This window comes from Cyanistes caeruleus, chromosome 6, assembly GCF_971803275.1.
Source record: "Cyanistes caeruleus chromosome 6, bCyaCae1.hap1.1, whole genome shotgun sequence".
NCBI lineage: Eukaryota > Metazoa > Chordata > Aves > Passeriformes > Paridae > Cyanistes > Cyanistes caeruleus.
The window spans coordinates 22669607-22683087 of NC_141706.1; the positions used below are offsets into that span (position 1 = coordinate 22669607).

General features: G+C 41.8%; 1 protein-coding gene across 20 annotated transcripts in view; it reads right to left on the reverse strand.

Annotated features, from left to right (window-relative positions):
* BRSK2 (BR serine/threonine kinase 2) overlaps positions 1-13481 on the reverse strand; it is a 302009-nt gene that overhangs the window by 155955 nt on the left and 132573 nt on the right. The gene's annotated exons all lie outside the window — the stretch shown is intronic.

Below are 13481 nucleotides of genomic sequence, written 5' to 3' on the forward strand. Positions count from 1 at the left end.
TAGTTTTTGAAAAGGACAGAAGCTTATGTGATGAGCAAGGGACAGATTTAGATCAGCTGGAAAGGTGGACAGCCCATCCTGAAGCAGTACAGAGAGAAGATTCTTCTTTTACTTATGAAGAATATTCTGTGGGGATGAAGAAACAAAAGCTTCTCTCCAGCTGAGACAATATATTCACTGTGAATCCATGACCACAGCCAAGTGCCTGATACTGCAACTGGCAATCACCTTTAGGACTTTTCAGCCAAGGACAGGATTTCAGAAGAGACTCATTTAATTTTGCCTTGCATTTTGTGTAGCAATTTTCTCTAGCAGAGACTGAATAAAGCATTAAGAGTTTGGAGCTAGTGCTATTTGATATGCACTTTACAGTTGTGGAAAAAGTAGCATATTACTACTGATCCTGTTATTACAACTCTTTGTTGGAGAAAGAAACATTCTAGGAACAAGAAAGAATGTTTTCAGTACTATCCAAACCTGAAGTCTGCCAAAGACACTAATCTGAAACAAATTATTATTTTGAGCGAGACAGTAATAAATAATGAAACACCACGGTTGTTTAAATACAGCACTTATGGTATATTCATTGTTAATGATGTTCCCAGTCTTTCAGAAATGTTAAACACAAATAACTTGTTATCCTGATTTTTAACCACGAGGAGAATAACTACTCAATGAAGTAAAGGCGCATTTGCTATATTTAACACGTATGGTTTTTCTCACTGGTAAATGGAACTCTTTTGTTTTCTTTCAAAATAAAACCAGCCTAAAATAAATTTCTGTAGTAGGAAAGCTAGGCACTGATTTCAGAAGATCATCTGCACACACATGTTGCTTGCTCTTCACTTTAGAGCACATTGTCAAAAACCTTAAAAAATCTGAGCGGAAAGCCCTGCTCTGGCCAGAAGTGTCTATTTTGGCTGGATGAGCAATTAAAGGAATGTCTAGAGAGAAATATCACTCCTTTTTAAACTTGAGTTAGCTAATTGCCAATTAATTCAAGTCAATGAATACTCTGCAAATGTTAATCTAGGCACTGCAAAACACAAACATTTGTGGTTTACTTCAGGGCTCAAGTACTGGTAAGAAACTATCTGGATTAGAAGAGGAACAAAAGTTCTAGGCTTACAAACTCAAGTACACTGTCTTTCAAAAAAGCTTGATGGGTATATATTATTGCTGCACATGAACTTTGTACATATGCTCTTTATATACAAATAATTTAATTTACCCCCACAAATTGGAAGATGCTGGTGTAAAACCTTAAAAGAATTTATGGATGTTTATTCCTCAAAACTACATGCACTAACATTTGCAAGACCTGCAAAACCTCTAGGAGAGCAGTCCAGAAAATCAACCCTTAGAGCAAACAAAAGCATTAATACATCTCAAGCAGGGTGGAGGACAATCTTAAAATGTAATATTCCTCCTCTTTATTCTCCACAGTTATCTTCACAAACACTGCAGTTTCAATTAGGGTTAAATCAGTTCAGTTACAGTGTCTAACTCTGCTGACTGCAGTGAAGTTGCTTTAGATCTGCAACAGTGGAAAATGGATTAAAATTTGGCCCACAGCAACATGATTTCCATAGCCGTAAAATAAGGATAATAACACGTACTTACTTACCTTGCAAGGGCTGTAGAAGGATTAACTGATTAATCCTTACAAAGAATGTTGGAAAGGGATATAAATCCTATCCAAGTTCCACATATTACAACCAGGAAAACTGCATTCTAAATACAATCTGGAAAGAAACCTCCAGATAATTTCTTATAATTAGCTTCCATATTCACATCCCAATTCTTTAAAAGCACAGATTTCTGGTCTCCAGTGATGCACATCTTATACTACTCTTAGCTGCACTGGAAAGAACTTCTTTACTGAGCATCCTACTTACAGAAACCAATAATTGCCCTTAATTACTCAGTCTTCTCACTGAAGATGTTTATTTTTCTATAGCAATTGTTATCTCTAATTATTGCATTTCAAATAAACAGAGACTTATATCAAGTGACACGCAAATTACATGGTATCAATTTATAATTGCATAATGGGAAAAGGAGGTATAGGAGAAATCTAGAAATCTAAAAGGATGGGGATGAAGCTGCCCAGGTTGGTAATGAAATATTTCGATTGTGGGATCTTCTACAGAGATATTCTAGTGCTAAAAAGCTGTTCTGAGGACTCATACATTAACTGTTTTTAAACTGCATAAACTGTAATTATGGTGGGACTAAAGCCAGAGTTCAGATGCTCAGCAGGAGCATGGAAAGAGAGGTTCATCACTCTGAGATCCACATGCCTCAGCTCAGAGCACAGGAGAGCTGCACACTAAATTGCCACAGCCCAGATTTACTGTCCTGAGCTACGAGCACTGTCAAACATGCGCTGGCTTGGCCAGCCAGAGGGACACACTCCTAAGCTCAGAGATTGGTGAGAACAATGCATCAGCTCAGATGTGACTGGATCCACATGCCTGATATTAGGGAACAAGAGACACAAACACGTACAGATATATATACACACACACAGCAGCTCAGCAGGAGCAGGTTTTATACTGGATGCCTCAGAGATTATGGCAGGATCATCCTCCAAGCTCAGCAGGATCAAAACACACAGAACCAACATCACCTCAATTGATTTCTATCTTGGTCTCTTTCTTGCAATATTTCATAAATCAATACTTCTCAGAAAACCTTTATGCCCTCTGAATAGAGCAAAGAATGTGAGTGTTGAGCCCTTTCGATGTGCTCTCTTTCCCACCTCACCAGACACACACACATAGCTAAAGAGCCCCCCTCAAGGAACCAGGACATGAACCTTCATTGGCACACTGTATGCTGCTTTTGCAAAATACCTCTATTTCATCTGCCAAACTCTAACAAACTCCTCAAGTCCTCTGGAACTTATCAGCAGCTTGTGATGTCTATGGGCTGAGTTCCTATTTCAGATCAAGCCTTGTTCCTGTATAAAAATGCTAGGGAGACTAAGCTTTGCTGCCACGGGAGAAGTGCAGACTTCAGCCTCCAATGTGGACATCTGAAAATGTCAGGGCAGCACCCCCAGCCCCTGCACACAGGGAAAGAGAAGAGTGGTTCCATTGTTTACAAATTCAAAAGACAAATTAAAATACAACAGATCTTTCCACTGATGCATTAACTGAAAAAAGCTCTTTTTACATCTCTGGATGGGTATTGGGAAAAACTCTGCTTTCACTCACAACTTTCCTAGTCAGAAGCCTTTTTTTTCCTCTTCCCAAGAGCTGTACATCTCCTTGTAAAGCTCCTATTGAGGAATGATGAGAGCCATGTTCCCCATCAGACTTCATTAACCCTTTGTCAGGAGATGACCAAAGACAGCCATTTTTCAGGTATAGCAGGAAGCCAGCAGAAGTCTGTCTATCCTGCCTATGATATCTTTTACAAAACATGTTGCTGTAATTAGGTAACATCTGAGTAATGAGCCACAACATCTCCGTTTGGTCCAGTGATCTACTGAGAAGCACTGATGCACTAATAAGGAGGGAATAGTGAGCAGCAGAGAAAAAGAGGGTGAGGAAGGAGGAGGGGAAACAGCAGATAAACTGTTCTTTACATGTACTTTTAGCTGATGTTAATCCCATTTTCTATGCTAATTTCTTACATCTCCCCTTCCTTACCACACCTTTCCGTGCTCCATCTCAAAGTCCTCACCCCCTTTTGACCCTCCTATCAGCCAAGATTGTTTCAGCTAGGTTATATGTATATTAAAAATATAATTAAAAAGGGGGGGTTACCATGCAAAACCTTTATACAGCAGACAGAGGTCATGCTCTTCACAAGATTAGGCTCACCACAGAACACTTCATCTACCCAGCTCAGTGCTGATGCAGCTTACTCTGCCCTCTGACATCTCTTAATCACCCTCTGACAGATTCCTAACAGGATTTTCACTGAGTGCAGATATGCTGCCCTTCAGTAAGGGCTCGAGAAGTGATTGGATTAACCACACTTGCACCCATGCCTTGGACAAGGGGCCAAACAACAAGCCACGAGCACAGGCAGCTCCCAGGAATTCCAGAAGGGCTTATTGATAGCAGTAAGGCCCATACACAGATGAGAAATGCATTGGATAGCCACTGCATATGTTGTTCTACAGATACTGGTATTTTTCCAAGGACAAATTGGTCTGTATCCAGTAGAACAAACAGAGGCTGACCACTTGCAGATCCACACCCTGAATTTCATTTCATTATCCACCACAAAACTCTGGATCCTCCTCCAGTCCCAACTCACCACATCCATGGACATCCTACTTCCACATTCCTGCAGTGTCATAACACCTGCAATTCCTTCCCACACCTCTATTCCCACAGACCCTAGTTCCTTATGCCTCCTGCAGTAATGCCCTCCACAGTTTTACCCATTTGTCCTGCATTTCACCTGCCAGCTGCAGTTTTCTTCTGTGTACCTTATTCTCTCCTTTCTCTTTGTAAAAGACAACAGATGCCATGGCCAGTCCAGATCTGTGAGCACATGGTCACTGCAAAAAGTGTAGGAAGCAGCACATTTTCTTAATTATACTGGATATGAGAAACTCGAAGCCTCTGGTTTAGGACAACGGGAAGAAAGGCCATCTGGAAACTGAATTCTGATTTACAAACAGGGAAGTCACAGCAAAAGAGTAACAGAATAAAAGGTAAGAAAAATGATAATATTATAATTATAACGAACAGAAACAGGGATATTAAAAAAACCCAAACTGAACAAACTTTAAAAAGTATTTCCTTTAATTTGAGAATAATGGCTAAAGTCACAGCATGGAGCTGAAAGGATTTATTGACTCCTCCACCACGAAGAACAGGAGCTGTCTGCTTATGTTGTACAAAGTACACTACAGCTGGTTCACTATGTTCCCTACAAAGAGAGGAAAGAAGGGCATCATATTCAAAACATAAAAAGGCCCAAGCACCTCATTAATTTTAGGTACGAGAAACAATGCAATACCTACAGAGCACAGTCAGCTGTGCCTCCACAATAAAAAGAAAGAAAATAAAGTGAATTTAATTTCCTCACGAAAGGAAGGTGGTTAGATAAACTGGAACATTACAACCCACCTTCTGATACCCAGTTTCATCACATGGAATTCATACCACAATGGCTGAGGCTAAGTATGCCCTGAAATACGACATCAATTTCAAACTCGGGCAGGAGCCAGTGATTAAAAAAGGATGAGACCTGTGCTGTCAAAACACATCTTTGTGTCATACTTCTTCTCCAGGATTTTTGTGCAACATCTCCAGCCTGGGCTGCTGGAAGATCTCACAGTGAATTTTTCTCTTCTGGAAGAATTCCATGGGTATGATCTAAAGCCTTCTGAAGTCAATGCAAAGGCTCATCTGTTTTAGGAAATTGCAGATCAGTTTGTTCAGCAGCAGCTTAGAGCTATACAATCCTGGCTTATTCTAATAGGTGTTGCTGCAGACAATGACTCTGAAGTGCTAAAGACCTGGCTGGAGAAGACCTTATTCCAGAATCAGCTGTTCTCAATGGCTACCAAAGTGTACAGCTGCCTGTATGTGTTAACTATCACTCAGGTAGAATAAATCTGCAGGCACAGTTATTCTTTAATCTTCCACACCTTTCACTGCACCACTTCCCTACAAAGGCAGTGGTTCTTTAAAGGCAGCCTTTAATCAGACTGGTGTTTTCTCGGTATCAGAATAAAGTGTTTCCCCACAAACACTGATTCAGAGCCATAATAAAGAAAAGAGTAGATGAATTTTCTAGAAGTCAACTGAGTTCCACATTTTTTCTCTGATTGCTAGGCCCCACACATTTATCAAGAAGCATCAGAAGACTTTGGGAGGTTCAATCAAAAGATTCACCTTAAGAAGGACGACAAGTTTTAAGCCTGGACAAGTACGCAGAAATCAGCAAACAACCAATAAGCAGCTTATCCCTCCAAGCTACAAACCTGAGTTTGTAAAAAGTTAAAATATCATCCCTGTAAAACAACACTCCCACATGGGAACCCAGTTTCCCCCACTTGTACGTTACTGTGACCCCACTGGCTTCCTTGGAATTATTCCCAGTTCCCTGTGACCGAGAGCAGCAGCAGCAGCCCTGCCAGCCTCTCCAAGGAAGTGACACAACACAGCACAGGCTACAAACAATGGCCACAGAGGAACTCAGTGTTGACTCAGAGTCGCTCACGCTCAGAGGAGAAGGCAGCTCAGAAATAATTGAGACTGCTGTGCCTGTTCAGTGTCCCAACATACACAAGGGATAAACAAGCTAAAATAATACAGCGCTAGGCAGCAATAATGGCATTAGACAAATCATGTATCACTTCCTGAAAAGCCTCTGGCCTTGAGGGATACTGGCTGTACAGAGCACAGAAAATACTCTTTTGTCCTTGCGAACATTACGTGCACTTTAGTTCTTTGGCTTTGTATTATGAGCTCCGAAGCAACTACAAACTGCTATGATATCCTTTACTTGTACTGCAGGGTCAGGCCACCCGCACATTCGGGCCATGGCCAAGTTGCACAGAGTTGGGTATGAAGTGTTCTCCCTAAACACAAAAATCAGCAGCTGAATAGTCTGTAGACCTGGCAGGACAAATATCCACAGCAACACCGGGTGTGGCCCTCATCTATGCTTAAAACCAAGAGTTAGAAGTTGGAGTCCAAATTTTATTAGGGTGAGAATTAAAAAAAAACCCTCTCAGCCAGAATGGAAAAAGACTTTTAGAAGAGAATCAGAAACTCTAACAAAGGCTGAATATAGAAAAGCCTCAGTCTTCAGAGCTGGACAGCCTAATTCTGGTACCTCAGTATGCAAACCAATGAGCCTGGTTTGGTCAGATGGACAAACAAAACCAGTTTGGGAAACACTGTGAGCTGCAGTGACCTGTGAAATGTCACAAAATGGTGGAACAGCCCTGCCATATGCACAGGATCTGCTTCCTGAGTTCCAGCCAGGTCAGCGAGGCTTCCTGCACAAGCAGACTGGCTGCACACATTGGAAACAGGGATGCATGAAGGCATGTGGGTACTGCCAGCTCTACCAACAGCAGAGGCTGCAGCAGATACAGACCCACAGGTTTCAGCGGCAGAAGCACCTGGTCTAAGTTTCCTGAGGGACCATTTTTACTTGCACATACAAGACTTTTAACTCTTCCCTTCTATTTCACAGGGACACAAGCCCCTGCAAGCTCCAGGAGACAGAGAAACACAGAAATAAAAGCTTACTTCTTAGAGAGAGAAGCTAACTTCCCTTCTGAGAAGGAGCAGAGGTGCTCCCCTCAGGTCATATTAAAGGGAATTAAGGAAAATCTGTGGCTTTTGTGTGATTACAAGTTGTTTAATACAATGGAGAATCCCTCATCCCAGAGCATCAACTGTAAATCCCACTAATAACTACATGAAGAAGCCTAAATAAAGGTTATTTTGAAAACCTTTGTCTCTCTTTGCAGTGTACTCTTCTGAACACCTTCCTCTTCAGCTGTATCTGAGTGTTGCTGTGAACAGTACATACAGCTGAAGTGGGAAGAGAAGGTGCCTTCTGAAACCACAGAGGCAACCAGGTGAGTGAATACGAGGAATGTCCAGACTTGCACTTGGTGGCAGTGCGCTGGAAACAGCATAATGAAAATCAGGGCAGCAGATGTCCAAATACTTAACAACAGAGTTAAAGAAACAAATGAGGCCTTTTCTAAGCACGATGTTCTGATTTGTGCTAGCTGCTGAGAAGGAAAAAAACAAATCTAGAATTTGTTAGTTACAGCATCACAGAATTGTGCTGTGAGGGACCTCTAGAGATAAGCAAGTCAAAGCCCCTGCTCAAGCAGGGACAGCTAGAGCACACTGTCCAAGAACATGTCCCGTTGGATTTTGGGTATCTCCACAGAAGAAGACTCCATAACCTCCCTGGATTCCTGTTCCGTTGTTTGACCACCGTCACAGCAGAAAAAGTGTTTATTGTGTTTAGATAAATTCTGTTTTAATTTGTGCCCATTGTCTCTTGTCCTATCAGTGGCCACTACCGAGAAGAATCAGCTCCCTCTTTATTCCCTCACAACATTTATACACATTGATGAGATGTCCTGGAGCTTTATCAACAAACCAAATAGTCCCAGCTCTAATCTTCCAGAAGAAGCCGCAATTTCTCCATGTTTGTGGCCCTATCCTGGGTTCAGGAAGTCCATGTTTCTTGTACTTGTGGAGGCCCAGAACTGGATGCAGCTCTCCAGCTGTGAGTTCGAGCAGAGGAAGAGGCTCACTTCTTCCTCACTTCTCCCGCAGCCCAGGATACTGTTTCCCAGCTTTGGTACACCAGTGCCTGGCTGGCTTATGGTCAGCTTGTTGTCTGCCAGGACCTTGAGGTCCTTCTGTGCAGATCTGCCTTCCAGCTGGCTTCTCCCCTGTGTGTACTGATCCCTTGGTTATTCCTTACCAAGTACAGGACTCTGCATTTCTGTGACAGTCCTGCCTGCTCAGTTCTCCAGCCCAAGTACCCCTGGATGGCAGCACAACCACCTGGTCCTACTGGTTTTGGTCTCAAAAATACAGTTTATTCAATTTGGTTCATTCACTGGCTTTCTTCCATTCTGTGTAGGTATTAGTGAGCAAAGAACACTTGCAAAGTATTTCAAGGATATTTAATGGAACAACAATGTAATTCTTCCTGCTTTCTACATTCTTCCTTCTCTTTCTACAAGAGAAACTGTCCCCTAATATTTTCTAGTTAGTACAAAATAATCCAAAGAAAACAAAACCAGAAGCCGTGCAACAAAAAGAGAGTGAGAAAAACATAAGGAAAGGTGTGAATGAGCTGGTTGTTTTTCTTCAGCCGTACCACAGCTCATTCTTGGGAGACCTGTAAGAGACATCATTGGATAAGTTATAACTTAAGGACAACTTCACATGCTTCTTCTCTGACTGCAGGCAATGCTGTGGATGGGCCACTGTGTAGTGAATTCTTGCTTTTATTGTCTGGATGTGTGAAACAAGACTTCTCCTTCCCATCCCAACCTTCCCACTGGTTCCTTCAGCTTCCATGCCCTCCAAAGAAGCCCATCCATACAAACTGTCCTCTAATTCTTCCCACAGAGCAGGGAAGAGCCACTGTGGAAGAAAAGCAACAATCCACATAACCAAAGCTGAGACTTTTTCCTCCAGAGACCTGGCTTTAAGGTCTGCTTTGTCTCATTCTAATTCCGAGTGAGGAGGATCCCAGCACAACAGAGCCTGTTTTCCAGAGCCCAGAAATTGTCAGGTGAGCAGTGATACGTCCTGGGAAGCAGAAAGAGTTCTGCACAGTGCCTGCCTAGGGGCACCTCACATGCCGTCATACCTGGTCAAAACAAACTCTTTTAAAATCTTTTAAACTTTGTGTTTATTTTTTCAGTGGAATAATCTGGATAATAAATTTTATTTAATTTCACTTCAATTTACAAGCCAAAGAGAGGTTGATGCAAATGGCCTATAAAGAATATATGTCCATCTACAGTGAATAGAAAATGCCAGTCACCAATCTATAAAGCAGCAAAAAAAAATTCAAGAAAGGATGGAAGTAAATGCACATTAACTACATTATGACTTCCATGAGTGGGCAGTGGAAAAGAATGTCTTCCTAACCACAGAAGAGAGATGCTAAATTTATTTTGCAAATCATAACCGGATGGCCATCAACTTGAAATTGAACCTTTCTTGAGGAAAATATCTAAAATGTACAAACGACAAATAAGGATGGAATCAATAAATGAAATCAAGATTTTGCCCTTGCTGATTCAAACCATAATAAAAGACACGATTTAAATTGCCTTGATTTAAATATAAATTACATAAATTCATCAAATCTGTTTGTCAAATAATAATTCTCCTCACAGCTGTGAGATAAGCCCCACGTCAGAGCTTAACAAGGGCCCTACCTCCTCAGCAGGGTCCTCACCACTTGTGCACCTAATTGGTATCTAGAGCCTTGCTGTGTGGTTTGAGATTCACTTTTCCTAATCTGCTGTTGAATGTGGGAACTCTTCAAGATGGGAGAACATAAGGAATTACATCAGTACTTGAGATGGGCTCCAGCTTTAAGGCAAAACCAGAGAACTGTACAAAGTGCTGCAGCTACTAAAGCAAGGTAGAATCCATGCTAACCAAGAAGCAAAAAAGATAGTCATGTTTCCATATATAGAGGAATTTGCCCTCTCTCTCCTGTCCACATGTACGAATTGAAGCATGAGGTAGTATCTTTGCTGCTTTTGGAAAAGCCCAGCTTTCTGACAAATAAGGATAGAATGTAGCAGAAAATAGTCTTCTCCAGTATTTTTTCTCAAGCCTCATGAACGTATTTCAGGGCTACAGAGAAAATTATTTTTGGAGAGAAAATACATAACATAACACAACACAGAAATACATGAACAAGAGCCCCATGGAATTGTTGCTGCTGATTATATTGGAAGACTCAACTCTAGACTAGGGCTCTGATAAACATAACGCATACAGGATATAATAGGTGCTCGGCCCTGCCTTGCGGTAGAAGGTTATGATCTAAACAGACGAGGCAGTCACAGAGTACACCTAATTACATTCTATTTCTCTGTTAGAAGATAAAGACTTCAGGTGTTAAGGAACTGGACAACTTGCTGAAGATTACATGGAAACCCTGTGGCATGGCTCGAAACCACATGTCACATCAAAATGCCACAGTCACATCTTAAGTTGGTGGGAGAAGGCTGCAAAAAAGCCACAAACCCACCAAGAATGCATTTTAAAATGCAAACTATATGCTAGAACTGGCATATTAATTAAATTAATGAATTAAATTAAAGAATTAAAAATCTGGCCAGTAGGCCGTCATTTTTATAAAATTCCAGACAAACCTCATACCTATCCCCTGCTACAGGAGTATAAAAGGATAATAATTCTATTTGTGCCATGAGATCTGTTTCTGACTTACGGCAAAAAATCTGAGAGCAAAAATGGGGTGCTTTCTATATTTTATGTGAATGTACAAATATTCTGAGAGAGCCTTCAAATTTATGATCCTTTTAATGTAAACAGCAATAACAAAATCGCAACGCTGTATTTTAGATAGGAGAAAGGATGCTGATTCCTGGAAGCAAAGAAAGAACAGGAAAAACCATGAAGGCAAATCTCTCTCCTCTCAGCAAGCGTTTCACTCTGCTGTAGGGAAGGGATGGCTCTGTAGCAAAATGGTAGGCAGCAGTGACCGACCAAGCTGTTCAGATAGAAGGGGTTAAGCAGGCTGCCTTAGGGAGGGATGTTCCCAACACCGGTGCCCGTATCAGGATGTCCCCAGCAGCAGCAGCAGGGCTGCCAGGGCTCACTTTGGTCCCCTGGTGTGGTGCAGAGCTGGACAGTGGGGCTGGGGCACACTCAGGGTGCTGTGTGCTGGGACAAGCAGGGGCTGGAAGTGCCGCTCTGCAGAGCAGCAGGAGCACCGACTGGCACATGCGGGGAGGTGCAGTACAATCGTCTCCATCTGCACGGTACAGCCTTGAATCCCTTCCTTTACAGCTCAATAGGTGCATCTGCTGCCCCTCTGCTAATCCTCAACATCGTTTAAAATGCAGATCAGTGGAGATCATGCTTTTTCTTCCCCATTACAGGCCATACCCTAAAAGAGCTTTAATCACACAGACGATATTCTATCTCTTACAGGGTCTGCTGCTTCATTCTTTCCTCTTGCCTTTGTTTGGAAGCCAGATCTTTGTCAGGCACTAGCAGCAGCAGCAGAATATAATTTTGCAGTGCAAGGTTTGAAGCTAGTTGAAGCAACTATAACCTTTCCCAAAACTGTGGCAATGTAATTAGAAGACTGTGACTGCAAAATATAAACAGCAGGGAACTCGGGTCATAAGAACCTCCTGAGAAAATGCATCCTAAACCCCTGGATATGTTGCATGATTTCAAATGTAAAAAGCAGCATCAGCAGACTTCCTTACTTGTCTTTGTCTCTCTAGCACTAATGCACCATGACATTTTTTTAGATGTCAGAAAGTACAAGAGTTAAAGAGGAAAGCTATGATTGGTTACATGACTGTAGGCTGAGAAAAATATTTAATTTATTTCACAGAAAGAGCATATTCAGGAACATACATATGTGTAAATGCTAACCTGAAATAACTAGTTCTTCTGAGGCATTTCTACTGCCAAATGAATGACCCTGTAAGCTGAAAAGCTGTTCTTGCTGTGATGAGAAGGAGATCATGCAAGTCATCATTATAAAAATAAGAGCATAAGAACCATTGTAGCTGAACACTGGTCCAGCTCTGAATCTTCTAAGAAGAAGTGACATCCTAGAGTCCTCCTTTCTATGGCAATTGCCATCAGTGCATTTCATAGGGCAGGACCAGCCTGGAATTCTCCTCATTTACGTTTATCAAATTGATTTTCTTCTCTAGCAACCTTAGATTCCACAAATAATTGTATGGCATAATACACTAAATCTTGTCTTTCCCTCTGTCTATAAACCACAGGAAGAAAGATAAGCAAACCAATTATTTTACCAATCAGGGTATGTCTGTCTTTCACAAATGTACAACATATGGTAGAGAGGAGGGCAAAGGAATTCTTCCTGTGCTCTTACCTTCTAAGAAATATGTTCATGGCATGGTGATAAAACATAGCACAGCACTTCTCCTACCACAGAGAGCAGGATAGATACTGAAAGATTAAAAAATACCAAGGGATATGACTAAGAGGGATGTACTCCTTGCCATTAATACTTCTTGAGACCAGGATTCCCAAGAGACCAGCTGAGGACAATTCACTGCTTGCAAGAGTTGGAGATGCTACCTGGACTTTGGTAAGCCCCAGACTCTTCCTTCCTGAAATTGCAGCTGCTCTGCAGAGACTCTGCCCTATCAGAGCTAACTGGGCATCACAGAGGGTCTTGAATGGCATGACCCTATGGGCAGACAAAGCCCACAGCCATACATCTCATTCCTCATCATAATTACATATGCTCTGCCCATTTCTTAAGCCCAGGCAGGTGCAGTGCTAACCACTGACTTCCTAGACAGCAGGAAACCCAACACGTTCTGCCTGACTTACACATCTGTACATTAATTATTGGAAGCAGCAGTCCCATCCTTCATTCATTTGAACTCATGGGAGTCCCCAACAGTAGGTCTGTGTCTGCTGGATTTGCTGATCAAGGACAGCCCAGCACGTGGTCCTCCTCTGCCAGTTGGCATCGTAGCAATTAAAGGGGGGAAAAGACTATGGGACGAGTCATTCCACTGGTGCACAAATGCATTTATTATTTAACTCATTATGGAGACACAATGTGATTTTCAATTAGCTGTCCAACAGTATGATTGAACACAAGATAGTTTAATTATGTATTTCATGGACATGCTTCAAAGGTGCAGTTTCACTCTCAAAATAATTAGCTGCAAGCAAAGACAACTTAGAGAGTTCCAGAGAGCCCGTGGTTACTTCCCTTTAGGAAACAGAAGAGTTATAGGA